This window comes from Cherax quadricarinatus, chromosome 1 (assembly GCF_038502225.1).
Source record: "Cherax quadricarinatus isolate ZL_2023a chromosome 1, ASM3850222v1, whole genome shotgun sequence".
NCBI classification, from domain to species: domain Eukaryota; kingdom Metazoa; phylum Arthropoda; class Malacostraca; order Decapoda; family Parastacidae; genus Cherax; species Cherax quadricarinatus.
In genome coordinates this window covers 2581613-2599706 of record NC_091292.1, presented here as the reverse complement: position 1 = coordinate 2599706, position 18094 = coordinate 2581613, and the positions used below count along the sequence as shown (strand labels likewise).

General features: G+C 40.6%; 1 long non-coding RNA gene across 3 annotated transcripts in view; it reads right to left on the bottom strand.

Moving 5' to 3' along the window:
* Positions 1 to 18094, bottom strand: part of LOC138852469 (uncharacterized) — a 75202-nt gene that overhangs the window by 37375 nt on the left and 19733 nt on the right. For all 3 annotated transcript variants that reach the window (XR_011391791.1, XR_011391800.1, XR_011391797.1), the window contains exon 3: positions 7884 to 8094. This is a non-coding gene — a long non-coding RNA (uncharacterized lncRNA). The remainder of the gene's footprint in view (positions 1 to 7883; positions 8095 to 18094) is intronic.

Genomic DNA, 18094 nt, shown 5'->3' with positions numbered 1-18094 from the left:
GGTGCAAAATACACCTACCATCCGACTTACGACCTGCTCGACTTATGACCACTCGATTTACAACTGTTTTTTATGCCAAATTTCTGGGAAATAAACAACTATTTGTGTTGTACACAGTGTTTATCCTAAACCTTACAGTATAAAATACAGTACTAACAACATAAAAAGTAAAGTAAAACATGAAATACCAAAATAAAACAATAAAATAAAGTCATTACAAAAATGTTTTGTTGATATTCAGTAGTAAAGTTCGACTTACGACCATTTCGACTTACGACCGGTTTCTCGGAACCGAACTTGATCGTAAGTCGGATGGTAGGTGTATATACTTGCTAAAACATTTATACTCTGACAGTATAGTTGGTTATTTTCTTGTGCAGAATGCATATATGTATAAGATAACAGGAAAATCTTACACATTTTTATTAACATTGAGTATACAACTGAACCTTTACTTTTTGCATGTTTCTTATTAATTCTCATCCCTGAAATATTTCCTTTTCAACTGAGGAGGCCTAGTACTAGACCAGGCTGAGGGTGGGGTGATGATTCACAGAGCAATTACCCGATAATACATCATGTATTTTAAGTTAAAGCAGCCATGTATCAGACCTACTATACTGTGCCATTAAAAATTAGCAATAACAAGTATCAAATTTCTACTTTTCAATTTGCTACTTTTTCTATAAACTGGAGAATAAAGATTGCTACCATCAAAAATTTTTGTAATTTGTATCTCTACAGTAATGATAATAAGAAAATTATTGAAAGTAAGAACTGCTACTATTTTTATATGATATATGGCATAATGCCCACAGCTTCACTGGAAGCAAGTATATGCAGCCAAATTCCTAAACAGTTATAAAATATCGGTGTATATCTATCTGTTATTTTAACTGGTCAATAGGTTAGCTAGTTACTTTTACAGTATTAGAGATATAAGACTATGTTAAAAATACTTGGATATATTTCAGCCCTGCCATTACTTTTCATTCTGGAAGACTATACACTGACTAAGTGAACATAGTAGTCAATTTGTAAAGATATTTTCAAAAACATCACAAACTAAGGGGTTTACCTGGAGTTTACCTTGAGAGAGTTCCGGGGGTCAACGCCCCCACGGCCCGGTCTGTGATCAGGCCTCCTGGTGGATCAGAGCCTGATCAACCAGGCTGTTACTGCTGGCTGCACGTAATCCAATGTACGAGCCACAGCCCGGCTGGTCAGGTACCGACTTTAGGTGCTTGTCCAGTGCCAGCTTGAAGACTGCCAGGGGTCTGTTGGTGATCCCCCTTATGTATGCTGGGAGGCAGTTGAACAGTCTCAGGCCCCCTGACACTTATTGTATTGTCACTTAACGTGCTAGTGACACCCCTGCTTTTCATTGGGGGATGTTGCATCGTCTGCCAAGTCTTTTGCTTTTGTTTTGAGTGATTGTTGTGTGCAAGTTCGGTACTAGTCCCTCTAGGATTTTCCAGGTGTATATAATCATGTATCTCTCCCGCCTGCGTTCCAGGGAATACAGGCTCAGGAACTTCAAGCGCTCCCAGTAATTGAGGTGTTTTATCTCCGTTATGCGCGCCGTGAAGGTTCTCTGTACATTTTCTAGGTCAGCAATTTCACCTGCATTGAAAGGTGCTGTTAGTGTGCAGCAATATTCCAGCCTAGATAGAACAAGCGACCTGAAGAGTGTCATCATGGGCTTGGCATCCCTAGTTTTGAAGGTTCTCATTATCCATCCTGTCATTTTTCTAGCAGCTGCGATTGATACAATGTTATGGTCTTTGAAGGTGAGATCCTCTGACAATGATCACACCCAGGTCTTTGATGTTGGTTTTTCGTTCTATTTTGTGGCCGGAATTTGTTTTGTACTCTAACGAAGTTTTAATTTCCTCGTGTTTACCATATCTGAGTAATTGAAATTTCTCATCGTTGAACTTCATATTGTTTTCTGTAGCCCATTGAAAGATTTGGTTGATGTCCGCCTGGAGCCTTGCAGTGTCTGCAATGGAAGACACTGTCATGCAGATTCAGGTGTCATCTGCAAAGGAAGACATGGTGCTGTGGCTGACAGCCTTGTCTATGTCAGATATGAGGATGAGAAACAAGATGGGAGTGAGTACTGTGCCTTGTGGAACAGAGCTTTTCACCGTAGCCGCCTCGGACTTTACTCTGTTGACTACTACTCTTTGTGTTCTGTTTGTGAGGAAATTATAGATCCATCTACCAACTTTTTCTGTTATTCCTTTAGCACGCACTTTGTGCGCAATTACGCCATGGTCACACTTGTCGAAGGCTTTTGCAAAGTCTGTATATATTACATCTGCATTCTCTTCGTCTTCTAGTGCATCTAGGACCTTGTCGTAGTGATCCAATAGTTGAGACAGACAGGGGCGACCTGCTCTAAACCCATGTTGCCCTGGGTTGTGTAACTGATGGGTTTCTAGATGGGTGGCGATCTTGCTTCTTAGGACCCTTTCAAAGATTTTTATGATATGGGATGTTAGTGCTATTGGTCTGTAGCTCTTTGCTATTGCTTTACTGTCCCCTTTGTGGAGTGGGGCTATGTCTGTTGTTTTTAGTAACTGTGGGACGACCCCCGTGTCCATGCTCCCTCTCCATAGGATGGTAAAAGCTCGTGATAGGGGCTTCTTGCAGTTCTTAACCCTTTGAGGGTTTTCGTCGTACTAGTACGTCTTACGTGTAGGGGTTTTTGTCGTACTAGTACGCATAAATTCTAGCGGCCTCAAATCTCACAGGAAAAGGCTGATAAGCCTAGATGTGAGAGAATGGGTCTGTGTGGTGGGTGTGCGCAGTAGGAAAAAAATCTGGGACCCAGTGGTGCATTGTGGGAATGCCATCATAGTACACAATTTCCACCGTGCCCTGTGGTAAGAAGTTCCTCACTCCTCGGCGAATTGGGACACTTTTGTTCCCCAGTGACAGTTCTAATACAGATGGAAGTGACAGTGAAGATGAGTTTCAAGGTTCTGGTGAGGTTTTGACCGAAACTAATGACCATAATATGGGTAATAGTGAGGAAAACCCAGACAACCCACAGCCTTCCACCTCTGGTGCTGGGCCTTCGTTCAGTTGTACCAGAATCAAAGAGGAAACTCCTATTTCCCAAAATCCCAGACTCAGATGTGAGCATTGGTGATGATAATGATAGTGATTATGAACTACAAGATCTTCAAACTTGTTCCAAGAATGGAGGAGGAGGAGGCAAGAGGAGGAGGAGGCAAGAGGAGGAGGAGGCAAGAGGAGGAGGAGGCAGAGGAGGAGGAGGAGGAGGAGGAGGAGGAGGAGGAGGAGGAGGAAGAAGAGGAGGAGGAGGAGGAGGAGGAAGAAGAGGAGGAGGAGGAAGAGGAGGAGGAGGAGGAAGAAGAAGAATACGTAATGATAACAATAATACATAATAATAATACATAATAATAATAATACATAATAATAATAATAATAATAATAATAATAATACATAATAATAATAATAGGTAATAATAATAATATGTAATAATAAATGTTCACCCATGACAGTAACAAGATAAGGGGAGATAACATCTGATAAGTGCTGACGTTTGATGAGGGTAAATGAGGGTAGAGCTGATGCCAAAAGATGAGATGAACATCGCCCTCCCTTTGTTTTTGCTGGTATACTAACATTTCTGTCTGTCTATTTGCCTGTCTGTCAAGCTCCCTGTCTATCCATCTAGCTCTCTGTCTCAGAGAGCCACAAGACTGCGTCATCACTTTTACTCACATCTTCAAGCAGAGTATAGCACTTTGTCTGGGTTTCTTGGGTTATCCTAGGTAATTTATACCATGTATTCTTGTATTTATGTGTACCTGTGAGACAGAGATAGACAGACAGATAGAATGAGGGAGAAAGATAATTAGATAGAATGGAGGAGGGGAAGCAGCATCCGACCCCATTGTTTTGACAGGCCGAGGGGGAAAGAGTAATGAGCCAATATGTCACTTTGACAGCTGCGGACTCCTTGTAATTTACACTATGGACAAGGAGGAGAAGGAGTAGGGGGAAGAGGAAGAAGAGGAGGAGGAGGAAGAGGAGGAGGAGGAAGAGGAGGAGGAGGAAGAGGAGAAGGAAGAGGAAGAGTAGGAGGAAGAGGAATAAGAGGAAGAGGAGGAGGAAGAGGAATAGTACGAGGAAGATTAGGGGGAAGAGGAGGAAGAGGAAGAAGAGGAGGAGGAGGAAGAGTAGGAGGAAGAGGAAGAAGAGGAGGAGGAGGAAGAGGAGGAGGAGGAAGAGGAAGAGTAGGAGGAAGAGGAAGAGGAGGAAGAGGAAGAGTATGAGGAAGAGTAGGGGGAAGAGGAGGAAGAGGAAGAAGAGGAGGAGGAGGGTGGAACACTAGTACACTGGTACTGGTACACTAACATTTCTGTCTGTCTATTTGTCTGTCTGTCAAGCTCCCTGTCTATCTGTCTATCCGTCCAGCTCTCTGTCTCAGAGAGCCACAAGACTGTCATCATTTTTACTCACATCTTCAAGCAGAGTATAGCACTTTGTCTGGATTTCTTGGGTTATCCTAGGTAATTTATACTATGTATACTTGTATTTATGTGTACCTGTGAGACAGAGATAGATAGACAGATAGAAAGAGAGAGACAGATTGAAAGAGATAGAATGAGGGAGAAAGATAAAACACCATTGTGTATGACACCATGTTTCAGAGTTCCACAAGCTGCAGAACTAATAGGAATATGTTCAGTGACTGTATATTGGTATATATATTATAGAACAATAATAATAAACAATGTTTTGTATTGTTTGTTTTTGTAAACAAGTTTTGTAAACAATATATTGATAATTATGTTTGTGTGCTTATTGTGTTGTATACAACGAGTGTATATATGTACATTGCACCTTACTTTGGTCTCACAGGCCACATAAGTTATGTGAAAAAATAAAATAGTGAAAAAAACAACAAACCTTCAAATACAAGTAAACTAAAGTTTACCGGGTGAGCGGCAGTCGCCGCTGTTGCCATACGCGGCTCATTTTCTGCAAACTTCATGCATCCATATCTCCGTAAGTATTGATGGTAAATTTTTTTTGTTTATCCTATAATGTTTAGAAAAAAAAACTCCATTTTTTCATAAGAAAAAATAATTTTTTTTTTTTTTGAAATTTGGCCGACCCTGAGAACGAGTTTCGGAGAGGGCCTGTCGACCCTCAAAGGGTTAATGAACATGGAGTTCCATGAGTCTGGCCCTGGGGTAGAGTGCATGGGCATGTCATTTATCACCTATTTGAAGTCATTTGGTGTCAGGATAACATCAGATAGGCTTGTGTTAACCAAATTCTGTGGCTCTCTCATAAAAAATTCATTTTGATCTTCAACTCTCAGTCTGGTTAGCGGCTTGCTAAAAACTGAGTCATATTGGGACTTGAGTAGCTCACTCATTTCCTTGCTGTCATCTGTGTAGGACCCATCTTGTTTAACCCTTTGAGGGTTTCGGCCATACTAGTACGGCTTATGACCCAGGGTTTTTGATGTACTAATACGCCTAAATTCTAGCGCCCTCAAATCTAGTGGGAGAAAGCTGGTAGGCCTACATATGAAAGAATGGGTCTATGTGGTCAGTGTGCACAGTATAAAAAAAATCCTGCAGCACACAGTGCATAATGAGAAAAAAAAACTTTGACCGTTTTTTTGGAATAAAACAGCGACTTTGCACTGTATTTTCGTATGGTATGTATTGTTGTATTCTAGTTTTCTTGTTCTCATTTTATAGAATGGAAGACATATTACAGAAATTGAGATGATTTTGACTGGTTTTACAATGAAAAGTACCTTGAAATTGAGCTCAAAGTAGCAGAAATGTTTGATTTTTCCAAAGTTCAAAAGTAAACAAATCATGCCAAGCGTCCAATACACGTCAACTGGTGAGTCTAATATTCTTTCGCAAGTGCGCCAATATTATTTATACCATTTTTTACACTAATGTAGTAGTCTGCATAGCAGTAAATCTTCTATTATTTGTGAGAATAAAAATTCAAAGTGGAAAGCAAAAGAATATAAGAGGGGCCTTGAGACGTGACTAATGAACAGAGGAAATGTCATTTTATTGCCAGGAATGTCTTTCTTGTTTATTCTGGACCCTATTCGGATATTGGCATCTTTTGAAATTTGTGTGAAATTGGCAAAATTGCTAAATTCTGACCACTGTACTGGATAGTTGAAATTGATAAATGGGTGGTTTCTTGCACTCGTTCGATAGAAAAAATGGAGTTCTAGCGAAATATTCATGTTGTTTGTCGACTAGAATTGGCCAAAAATGGGGCTCAAAGTGGGCAAAATCGCCAATGTGTAAACACTGCCGAGACCAATAACTTCGCAAGAGCATAATTCCCTAAGTTTTCCATCAAATTTCAAACTTTTGGTGACATTATGATCGGGAAAAGATTCTCTATCTTTTCACAAGAGAAATTTTTTTTTTGTTTTTTTTTAAATTTGGCCGACCCTGAGAACGAGTCTCGGAGAGGGCCTGTCAACCCTCAAAGGGTTAAGTAGGGGCCCAAAACTGAACATTGTTCTCGACTTTGATTTGCATAAGAAAAGAAACACTTTGGGTTTCTTTCGATTTCATTTATGGCTTTTAGTTCTTCCTGTGATTCCTGACTCCTATAAGATTCCTTCAGCTTAAATTCGATGTTTGCTATTTCTCTGACCAGTGACTCCCTACGCATTTCAGATATATTGGCCTCTGTTAGCCACACTGTTATTCTTTTTCATCACCTGTAAAGGGAGTGCCTGTTTCTTTCTATTTTACATCTGCTCCTCCTTTTTCTTAAAGGAATATGGTTTGAGCATACATCGAGTGCCACAGAGTTAATCTGTTCTAGGCATAAGTTGGGGTCTGTGTTGCTTAGTCTATCTTCCCAGCTTATATCGGTTAGGACTTGGTTTACTTGGTCCCACTTTATGTTCTTGTTATTTAAGTTGAATTTGGTGAAGGCTCCCTCATGACTAATCTCATTATGTTGGTCTGGGGCTCCGCGCATACATGTCTGAACCTCGATTATGTTGTGATCTGAGTATATTGTTTTTGATATGGTGACATTTCGTATCAGATCATCATTGTTAGTGAAGATGAGGTCTAGTGTATTCTCCAGTCTAGTAGGCTCTATTATTTGCTGGTTTAAGTTGAATTTTGTGCAGAGATTTAAAAGCTCGTGTGTGTGAGAGTTTTCGTCAGAGCTGCCTCCTGGTGTTATCAGTGCAACAACATTATTTGCTATATTCCTCCATTTTAGGTGCCTTAAGTTGAAATCCTCCAGGAGCAAGATGTTGGGGGCAGGAGCTGGCAGATTTTCCAGAGAGTGGTTAATTTTTAACAGCTGTTCCTGGAATTGCTGGGGTGTTGCATCCGGAGGCTTGTAGACTACCACAATGACTATGTTTTGGTTCTCAATCTTTACTGCTAAAACTTCCTAACCTGCATAGATGTAAGACATGAAATAATAGATATTTTTAACTACTGCATATACAGTCTCTCCTCACTTAGTGAGGTACGTACTCATTTACCGATGACTTGGATTGACGACGGGTTCTCTGACCAGTATGCATGCCTAAATAATGTATAATAGAGCTGATTTCCTCTATTTTGCTTATTACAATATACAGTTAACATTTAAAAATATGCCAGAAATGTTATAAATGGTGCAGAGGTGACATTAAAATAATATCAAAGATGGTTGACACAAACCCACTACCATTATATGTTCTTCACTTAGCGATGAATTCGTTTACCGACGTGGTCTTAGGAACAGAACTCCATCGTTAAGTGAGGAGAGGCCATATTTGAGAAAAGTGACTAAAATCAGATTATTTAAACAAGGTACAGTAATTAAAGCATACTTGAAGATTCTAGATCCTTGGCAGCTTTAGCAGCTCGCTCTAGAGCAGCAGAATCAAAATGATAAGCTTCCATTGCACTGCTTTTTCCCTTGCCATCTTCCGAGTCACCTGATCCATCAGGACCTCCTCCACCAACAGCACTAGCTGGTGGCACAAATTATGAAAAGTCTTCTGGTCGCTGATTCGTACCAATAGCCATGACATGTTTAATCTGTCAAAATTCAAAGCTGTATTAATTTTCAAAACATTTTAGTATCAAAAATTTTCAAAGAAACTATATTTAGCACTGGCCTTTCCCACCAAGGAAAGGTGACCCAAAAACGAAAGGAAACACATTCACTGTCATTCATTCTATTGCTGTCTTATCAGAAGTGTGCTGACATCACAGTTCAGATGGTAACATCCTAACACCACTTTTAAAGTGCAGGCACTGTACTTACTGTCTCCAGAATTCGAGTCTGGTTAACTAGTGTTATTGAATCCCTTAATAGCATGTCAGATCATAAAAACCACTTGCCTCCACTCACTCTGACTTATATGACAATTCTACTGAGCTAGACTGTTATCATTATATACTTTTGTCTGTTAATGTACAGATTGAGCTTTCATCGTGGCAACATTCTGCTCTATGTACATGAGCTTTATCATATCATTAACTTGAAAATGATTTGCAGAGTGAAATATTTTCAAAGTAAAATCTTCATCTGCACCTACATCTTTTTTCATTATTGTTGGGAGTATAGTTTTCTACCTGGAAAAGAATATACAGCAAGACCCCTGTGTCAGCGGGTCCGGCATCCGCGGTTTACTATGGCCTGAGAATAACACTTTATTTTGCTAATAATGGCCTCAAAGTGCAAAAGTAGAGATGGTGGAAGTTCTTCAAAGCCTAAGAGAAGCCATGAATTGCTTCCCATCAGTGAAAAAGTGATAATTCTCCACTTATTGTGTGCAATTTATCAATTAACCTTTATAATAGGTATGCATGTTAATGAAAAATGACCTCTATAGGGTCTGCTACTAATATTACTATTATTATTATTATTATTATTATTATTTGATTTGTACTACCTAACTATTTTAAACCTAATTATGTATGTACCTAAGTGGATATGTATCTAATTACATATCTAATATGTTCAAATGTACTGCTCAATTATAACCTATATCAATATAGAGTAAGAATTAGTATTAGTTTGCCTGAAGTGCCTAGGCACGATAGTGGCCCTCTTTGCAATTAAAATTTTATAACATGTAAACCACACTTTGTAAGCTTTACAAGGAAATAAATATTGGAATTTGAATCCGTGTTTTCAGCATCCACGGCACATGCTTGGAACATATCTCTTGTGGATATGGGGGTCCTACTGTACTGTGGACAGTGTCCAGTGGCCAGGCAGGCAACGCTCTCGCTTCACACAGTGTGTTCGTGGTTCTATCCCCAGCAAGGGTGGTAACACTGGGCATGTTTCCCTACACCTGCTGTCCCCGTTCACCTAGCAAGCAAGTGGACACCTGGATGTTAATGGACTGGTGTGGGTTGCATCCTGGGGGACAAGACTGAAGGACCCCAATGGAAAAAAGACAGACAGACCTCTTGGGTTATCCTGGGTGGCTAATCCTTCCCTGTGTTAAATATCCCAACAAATTTTATCTTACATCCTGCCTTACCCTGGGTTTGATCCTTGTTTTTCAAATGTGAGCCAAGCACACTACCACTATTCTTCAAGGTTTCTTGATAAAATATTTCCAGCACTTTACTTATGTCCAGGATATTTATTTAGGGCAGCCATGTACTGAAGTATTACACTCAGTTATTTAAATTATTCTTTATCAGAAGTGAATAATTTTACATACTGAAAGGTTTATGATGCCTTAACCTAACTCTGCTGTCAAATTAGTCACATTAAGTGTCATACACAGGTTAAAATGTTTAGAATGGTCTTATGTATTGCTGCATGAAGAATTTAACCCAAGGATATTCCAATAAGGTGTCCCGTAGCTCAACTGCTATCACACTCGGCTCACACACTAAGGTCCAGGCGCTGATCCTCGGTATGGGTGGAAATGTTAGGATGTGTTTCCTTAAGATACCTGGAAGTTAGTCGATTGGTGTGGGTTGCATCCTTGGATAAAAAATGATCTAATTTGCCTGAAATGCTCTGCACAATAAGGGGCTTTCTATATACTACTAGTATGTTATTGATATCAGCTAGGCCTGTACCTTGCACATGTACTTGAAGAAATAAAGATTATCATTATTATAATAAAGTCAAACAGTATAACAAGGGCCCCAGTAGAAATAAGTCACTTTGTCTAATTTTTTTGGGGGGTTATCCTGGAAGATAATTTACACTATGTATGATAATTATACTTATGTATTCCTGTGCCTAAATAAATTTACTTAAGACTATTTTTCCAGTATATTAATTTCTAAGTTGTAATTGAGACATCAGCCTTGTTCATATCACTGACTACTTATTAAAGTCAACATAATAAAGAAAATTTTATATATTAAAAAACTTTATAGTGAACAAAAGTGATGTTAGTAAGTATATTTAGGGACAGGCAAACATAAGTACAATTATTATATGGGTTATCCAAAGCAATTTATATGTATGATAATTGTACTTATGTGTACCTGTGCCTAAATAAATTTACCCAGGATAACCACCCCAAAAAAAGTCAGACAAGTGACTTATTTTTCTGGGGTAATTGGTGTAAGTGTATGTAGGTACAAGTATACATAAGTACAATTATCATAATTAGTTTAACATGTGTATTATTATTATAATAATTATAACTAAGTGCTAAACCCACAAGGGCCAATGTAAATAAGTCACTTTGACTTTTCTGAGTTATCCTAGGTAATCTACACATATGCTGCTATGTATGAAAATTTATGCAACTGTATGTATGTATGTGTACCTGTACCTATATAAATTTACTTCATCCCAACAAATTAATATTTTCCTTGAACCTTATGATAACTTGTATGACACAAAATTAAGTAAAAAGTTAACAACATTGTTATATACAGTGGAACCTCAAAAATCGAACGTATCACATATCGAATGTTTTGAAAATAGGACCATTTTTTCGGACAAACTGTGTCCCTATTATCGAACGCGCCCCTATTTTTGGACCGCCGGGTACAGGACCTGTCTGCCGGCCCGCTCTGTCTGCGTCCCCGCGCAGGCACCGTGAGCAGTCTAGCTTTGTTTATGCTTGAGTGAACACTAACCTGCGCTCTCATTCACGCATTTTACGATTATTTCGTTGTGTTTAGTGCTTGTGGGACTGTGAAATAGCTACCATGAGCCCAAAGAAACTTGCCAGTGGTACCCCTGTGGTAAAGAAAGTGAGAAACACCATAGATGTGAAGAAGGAAATAATACAGAAGTATGAGAGTGGTGTGAGACTTGTTGAGCTTGCAAGGATGTATGGGAAAAACAAGTCGACCATCGGTTCTATCCTGGCATAGAAAGAACAAATCAAGGAAGCTGATGTTGCAAAAGGTGTTAATATGCTAACCAAAAAAAGACCACAAATAGTTGAAGAGGTTGAGAAGTTGTTGCTGGTGTGGATCAAGGATAAAGAGATTGCAGGTGATAGTGTTTCAGAGACGATTATTTGCGAAAAGGCAAGGAAGTTGCATGCCGATCTGGTACAGAAAACTCCTGGAACCAGTGCTGATAGTGAATTTAAGGCCAGCAGAGGCTGGTTTGACAGATTTAAGAAGCATAGTGGCATACACAATGTTGTAAGACATGCTGAGGCAGCCAGTTCAGACAAACGGGTGGCTGAGAAGTTTGTACAGGAGTTTAAGGGGTACATAGACAGTGAAGAATTCAAACCTGAACAAGTGTTTAATTGTGATGAAACAGGCTTGTTTTGGAAGAAAATGCCAAAAAGGATGTTCATCACACAGGAGGAAAAGGCACTGCCAGGACACAAGCCTATGAAAGACAGGCTTACTCTTTTGTTCTGTGCTAATGCTAGTGGTGATTTTAAAGTGAAGCCTTTACTTGTGTATCATTCAGAAAATCCCAGAGTGTTTAAGAAAAACAATGTCTTTAAGAATAAGTTATGTGTCTTGTGGAAAGCTAATCATAAGGCATGGGTCACAAGACAAATTTTCAAAGAGTGGGTCTATGAAGTGTTTGGCCCCAGTGTGAGAAAATACCTCCAGGAAAAGAAATTGCCACTCAAGTGCCTCCTGTTAATGGACAATGCTCCTGCTCATCCTCCAAACTTATTAGACCTCTTGTCTAAGGACTTCAGTTTTATAAAAATGAAGTTCTTGCCTCCTAACACCACTCCTCTCCTCCAGCCCATGGACCAGCAGGTCATTTCTAACTTCAAAAAACTCTACACAAAAGCAGTGTTTGAAAAGTGCTTTGAAGTGACCACAGACACTAAGTTGACCCTAAGAGAGTTCTGGAGGAATCACTTCAACATCTACAACTCCATAAGCCTTATAGGTAAGGCTTGGGAGGGAGTGACTTCCAGGACTTTGAACTCTGCTTGGAGACAATTGTGGCCAGATTGTGTCCAAAAGATGGATTTTGAAGGGTTTGAGGCTGACCCTGACCATGACCCAGCTCACCCTCTGCCTGTTGTGGACTCTATTGTGGCATTGGGGAACACCCTGGGGTTGGAGGTGAGTGGTGAAGATGTGGAAGAGTTGGTGGAGGACCACAGGGAAGAGCTAACCACTGAAGAGCTGCAAGAGCTTCATCTGGAGCAGTATCAGACCACAGCTGAGGAACTTGCTTCAGAGGAGGAGGAAGAGGGAGTGGATGAGGTGCCTTCTTCAAAGATTAAGGAGATTTGTGCCAAGTGGAATGAAGTCCAAATGTTTGTGGAGAAGTACCACCCTGAGCAAGCTGAAACAAGCCATCTTTGCAACAAGTTCAGTGACAGAACCATGTCCCATTTTAGGGAAATGTTAAAGAGGTGCCAGAAACAGAGGACTGTGGACAGTTATTTTGTGAGACAGGGGTCCAGTGACTCTCAAGCTGGTCCTAGTGGCATTAAAAGACAGAGAAGGGAAGTAACCCCAGAGAGTGCTTTACCTGAAATCCTCATGGAGGGGGATTCTCCTTCCAAACACTAACCCCAACTCCCTCTCTCCTCCTCCCTATCTTCCAAATGCCATCACCAATCTTCAATAAAGGTGAGTAAAAATGTTATTTTATATGTATTACTATACATAATTAAAAACTACAGTATTTGTTGTATGTAAAACTGTAATTAATCTCTAAAAAATGTATTTTTTGTGTGAATATTTTTGGGTTTCTGGAACGGATTAATTGTATTTCCATTATTTCTTATGGGAAATATTGCTTCGAATTTCAGACTTTTTGAATTTAGAACTAGTTCCTGGAACAGATTAAGTTTGATTTTTGAGGTTCCACTGTATATGTATGAGCTCAATTTAAGTCGTAGTATATGACAGGCAATGAATAAACAGAAAGCTATATATGAATATATATGTATTGAAGTTGAGCCAGCAGAGCTGGGCTTATATCAAGCAACTAGTGATTTTAACTACTTACAATACAACAATATACTATTAATAATATTTTCTTGGAATTACTTATGATAAATGGTGAGAACAAGGTACACAATATATATATGAAGTCACACTGTAATTGTTAGCTAACTGATGAAGAACCAAATACACCTACCATCCGACTTATGACCTGCTCGACTTACGACCACTCGACTTACGACCGTGTTTTTTATGCCAAATTTCTGGGAAATAAACAACTATTTGTGTTGTACACAGTGTTTATCCTAAACCTTACAGTATAAAATACAGTACTAACAGCATAAAAAGTAAAGTAAAACATGAAATACCAAAATAAAACAATAAAATAAAGTCATTACAAAAATGTTTTGTTGATATTCAGTAGTAAAGTTCGACTTACGGCCATTTCGACTTACGACTGGTTTCTCGGAACCGAACTCGGTCGTAAGTCGGACGGTAGGTGTATATGTTTGAGTAGCAGACGCCTCTTACACGTGAGATAGCGACATCACTCTCTCACTCATTCTCTCTTTTAGACCGGGTTTTACAAGGTGTCCCATTGCTCAGTTGGTAGCACATTCAGCTCACACATTGAGGTCCACAGTTCGATCCCCAGTATGGGTGGAAACATTAGGATGTGTTTCCTTAAGACACTTGCTGTCCATGTAATATTAACACAATAATAGTAGTAATATTACTAGAACACCAGTGGCAACATTACCACAACACCAGTGGTAACATTACCACAACACCAGTGGTAACATTACCACAACATCAGTGGTAACATTACCACAACACCAGTGGTAACATTACTACAACACCAGTGGTAACATTACGACAACACCAGTGGTTACATTACGACAACACCAGTGGTAACATTACCACAACACCAGTGGTAACATTGTCACAACACCAGTGGCAACATTACAACACCAGTGGTAGCATTACCAAAACACCAGTGGTAACATTACCATAACACCAGTGGTAACATTACCACAAGACCAGTGGTAACATTACCACAACACCAGTGGTAACATTACCACAACACCAGTGGTAACATTGCCACAACACCAGTTTACCTGGAGAGAGTTCCGGGGGTCAACGCCCCCGCGGCCCGGTCTGTGACCAGGCCTCCTGGTGGATCAGAGCCTGATCAACCAGGCTGTTGCTGCTGGCTGCACGCAAACCAACGTACGAGCCACAGCCCGGCTGATCCGGAACTGACTTTAGGTGCTTGTCCAGTGCCAGCTTGAAGACTGCCAGGGGTCTGTTGGTAATCCCCCTTATGTGTGCTGGGAGGCAGTTGAACAGTCTCGGGCCCCTGACACTTATTGTATGGTCTCTTAACGTGCTAGTGACACCCCTGCTTTTCATTGGGGGGATGGTGCATCGTCTGCCAAGTCTTTTGCTTTCGTAGTGAGTGATTTTCGTGTGCAAGTTCGGTACTAGTCCCTCTAGGATTTTCCAGGTGTATATAATCATGTATCTCTCCCTCCTGCGTTCCAGGGAATACAGGTTTAGGAACCTCAAGCACTCCCAATAATTGAGGTGTTTTATCTCCGTTATGCGCACCGTGAAAGTTCTCTGTACATTTTCTAGGTCGGCAATTTCACCTGCCTTGAAAGGTGCTGTTAGTGTGCAGCAATATTCCAGCCTAGATAGAACAAGTGACCTGAAGAGTGTCATCATGGGCTTGGCCTCCCTAGTTTTGAAGGTTCTCATTATCCATCCTGTCATTTTTCTAGCAGATGCGATTGATACAATGTTATGGTCCTTGAAGGTGAGATCCTCCGACATGATCACTCCCAGGTCTTTGACGTTGGTGTTTCGCTCTATTTTGTGGCCAGAATTTGTTTTGTACTCTGATGAAGATTTAATTTCCTCATGTTTACCATATCTGAGTAATTGAAATTTCTCATCGTTGAACTTCATATTGTTTTCTGCAGCCCACTGAAAGATTTGGTTGATGTCCGCCTGGAGCTTTGCAGTGTCTGCAATGGAAGACACTGTCATGCAGATTCGGGTGTCATCTGCAAAGGAAGACACGGTGCTGTGGCTGACATCCTTGTCTATGTCGGATATGAGGATGAGGAACAAGATGGGAGCGAGTACTGTGCCTTGTGGAACAGAGCTTTTCACTGTAGCTGCCTTGGACTTTACTCTGTTGACGACTACTCTCTGTGTTCTGTTAGTGAGGAAATTATAGATCCATCGACCGACTTTTCCTGTTATTCCTTTAGCACGCATTTTGTGCGCTATTACGCCATGGTCACACTTGTCGAAGGCTTTTGCAAAGTAGTGGCAAGTGCAAAGTGCAAAGTAGTTGCAAAGTAGTGGCAACATTACCACAACACCAGTGGTAACATTACAACACCAATGGTAACATAGCCACAACACAAGTGGCAACATTGCTACAACACCAGTGGTAACATTACCACAACACCAGTGGCAACATTACCACAACACCAGTGGTAACATTACCACAACACCAGTGGCAACATTACCACAACACCAGTGGTAACATTACCACAACACCAGTGGTAACATTGCCATAACACCAGTGGTAACATTACCACACCAGTGGTAATATTACCACACCAATGCATAGGGAGACACTGGTCAGAGAAATAGCAAACATCGAACTAAAGCTAAAGGAATCTTATAGGAGTCAGGAATTGCGGGAAGAACTAAAAGCCATAAATGAAATCGAAAGAAACCCAAAGTATTTCTTTTCTTATGCCAAATCAAAGTCGAGAACAACATCCAGTATTGGGCCCCTACTTAAACAAGATGGGTCCTACACAGATGACAGCAAGGAAATGAGCGAGCTACTTGTCCCAATATGACTCAGTTTTTAGCAAGCCGCTAACCAGACTGTGAGTCGAAGATCTAAATGAATTTTTTGAGAGAGAGCCACAGGATTTGCTAAACTCAAGCCTATCTGATGTTATCCTGACGCCAAATGACTTCGAACAGGCGATAAATGACATGCCCATGCACTCTGCCCCAGGGCCAGACTCATGGAACTCCGTGTTCATCAAGAACTGCAAGAAGCCCCTATCACGTGCTTTTAACATCCTATGGAGAGGGAGCATGGACACTGGGGTCGTCTCACAGTTATTAAAAAAACAGACATTGCCCCATTCCACAAAGGGGGCAATAAAATCATAGCAAAGAACTACAGACTGATAGCACTAACATCCCATATCACAAAAAATCTTTGAAAGGGTCCTAAGAATCAAGATCACCACCCATCTAGATACCCATCAATTACACAACCCAGGGCAACGTGGGTTTAGAGCAGGTCACTCCTGTCTGTCCCAACTACTGGATCACTAGGACAAGGTCCTAGATACACTAAAAGACAAAAAGAATGCAGATGCAATATACACAGACTTTTCAAAAGCCTTCTGCAAGTGTGACCATGGCGTAATAGTGCACAAAATGCGTGCTAAAGGAATAACAGGAAAAGTTGGAAGATGGATCTATAATTTCCTTACAAACAGAACACAGGGTAGTAGTCAACAGAGTAAAGCCTGAGGCGGCTACGGTGAAAAGCTCTGTTCCGCAAGGCACAGTACTCGCTCCCATCTTGTTTCTCATCCTCATATCTGACATAGACAAGGATGTCAGCCACAGCACCGTGTTTTCCTTTGCAGATGACACCCGAATCTGCATGACAATGTCTTCCATTGCAGACACTGCAAGGCTTCAGGAGGACATCAACCAAATCTTTCAATGGGCTGCAGAAAACAATATGAAGTTCAGCGATGAGAAACTTCAATTACTCCGATATGGTAAACATGAGGAAATTAAAACTTCATCAGAGTATAAAACAAATTCTAGCCACAAAATGGAGTGAAAAACTAACGTCAAAGACCTGGGAGTGATCATGTCGGATGTGGCATGCAAAGAGTACGTAACCTTTATTTGGTGCATGTACACACCCTCATTGAAAGGCTATCTCCCCCAACCAGTGAACCAGGTACTAGGGTTGATGATGGGGCCCCGTCATTCAATCAGTGCCCAGGTTCCAGCCAATGAGAAGATGGTTTTGGCAATCGCAGAGGTGATGTGGGTACCACTCACCTGTCTGCCCTTGTCATTCCCATTCTAGAGCTGGTTGAAGCATGGTCTGCTCTCTAGTGGCTTCTATTCTGCCTTGCTTACCATGGAGTGCACTAATACCTATTGTTGTACATAGTGCATATAGTTACATACTTCTGTTCTAAATTGGTGAAGGATAATACAAGTCAAAAGATTTTCTGCTGTGTTTATTTTGCTCCCTTTACACCCAGGATAACAGGCCTTTGGGACTCCTGGGTTGTAATATCAGAGGATCTCACCTTCAAGGACCATAACAATGCATCAATCGCGTCTGCTAGAGAAATGACAGGATGGATAATGAGAACCTTCAAAACTAGGGATGCCAAGCACATGATGACACTCTTCAGATCTGTTGCTCCATCTTGGCTGGAATATTACCACACACTAACAGCACCTTTTAAGGCAGGTGAAATTGCTGACCTATAAAATGTACAGAGAACCTTCATGGCCTGCATAACGGAGATAAAATACCTCAATTACTGGGAGCACTTGAAGTTCCTGAACCTGTACTCCCTGGAATGTAGGTGGGGAGATATATGTAGACAGCCTGTACTGTCTGCACAGACAG